The 1,453-nt window shown below is 33.9% G+C and overlaps 1 pseudogene; it reads left to right on the forward strand.

Moving 5' to 3' along the window:
• Window positions 1-208: 208 nt before the first annotated feature.
• On the forward strand, window positions 209-351 carry LOC115064630 (annotated as a pseudogene).
• The last annotated feature ends 1,102 nt before the right edge of the window (window positions 352-1,453 follow it).

Below are 1,453 nucleotides of genomic sequence, written 5' to 3' on the forward strand. Positions count from 1 at the left end.
TATATGTGTACATGTGGGTGTAGGTACCCAGAAGAGTCCAGAAGAGGGCACTGGATTCCCTGGAGCCAAGCTGATAGGTGATTGAGCGCCACCCAATAACAATTCTGAGAATCCAACGACAGTCCTCTGGAAGAGCAGTTTGTCCTCTTAACCACTGAAACATCCTACCAGGCCCTTGGACTTAATTTTTTATATAAAATTTATTATAATACTTACCTGGCAGAGGATATATGATCATGTAGGTGTTTTTCCCATGCCGAGACTTACTTATGACACTCCAGGATGTGCTGACCCCTGGTATTTCCTGTGCATAATTTGTGGTAGTGGAAAGGCTGCATTCAAGGCCTCCCTGAAAGAAAAAGAAAGAAAAAAGAAAGGAAGGAAGGAAGGAAGGAACAGACAAACAAACAAATATTATTCTGTGAAGTCTTCATTTTGTCAAATATGTTCTTCTTAATGAAAGTGTGTAACTGAATTAGTTACATACTCACTAAAGCTGCTCTAATTACACTGGGTTCAAATACCCGACTTTCGATATAATGCATCAGAACAAAAGAGCTCATCTTCCTGAAGAACTGTCAATGTGTCTGTTCATTTCTGGGGTTGTCAATGGTCTGTAAGTGACAGTGCACTTTACCGAAGAACTGCAAAGCCTGTTATCACTTCAATTCAAGTGGTCAAGAAGTTCCACCAAAAGCCCACAGAACACTTATCAAAAACACCACCAAAAGTGTAGCTGTTAATACACAAACTTTGCACTCATTTCTCCTGAATTCTTGTCAGAAAATAGACATTTATAAATAAAAGGGGTCCTTTCTTTAGACCATTTTTGTATTGACATATATTCTCTATTATTAATAAAAATAATTAACATTTATTTCCTATTAACTTCATAAATTTTACAAATGATTAAATTAAATAATCTATTAAATATTAAGAGAACCATTCTAGACTTATACTAAATACAGTCTCTAGCATATGAAAAGTAATATTTTTTTTACTTTCAGTGCAAAAATTATTAAATCAAGTGAGACATTAAATATTCTGTTATAAAAAGGGCTTTGTGCTAGGTGATGTTTTTCCAATAGTACACTAATGAGAGGTTCTAAGCACACTTAGGGTGAGATGGTCTAAATTGTCCTGGTTATATAGGTCCATGGACTAAGGACATTTCCAACACACTATATTTTGAACTTACAGTGAGTTCATTGGATACAATTAACTTCATCCTAAGTGAGGAAGTACCTGTGCTCAGAGCACAGAGGATTCTGGAATTCCCATCCCAGTTTTATTTGGTTCTGTATGCCTTTCTAATAGATATAAAGATTCAATTTAGTACATATGAAGACTTCAATACCTCATTTATTGGTTTTTTTTTTCAATTTTCTTTTTCCCCATTTTTATTTTGAAAATTTATATATATATATATATATATATATATATATATATATAT

The sequence above is a fragment of the Mus pahari genome, chromosome 8, assembly GCF_900095145.1.
Source record: "Mus pahari chromosome 8, PAHARI_EIJ_v1.1, whole genome shotgun sequence".
In the NCBI taxonomy this organism is placed as follows: Eukaryota; Metazoa; Chordata; class Mammalia; order Rodentia; family Muridae; genus Mus; species Mus pahari.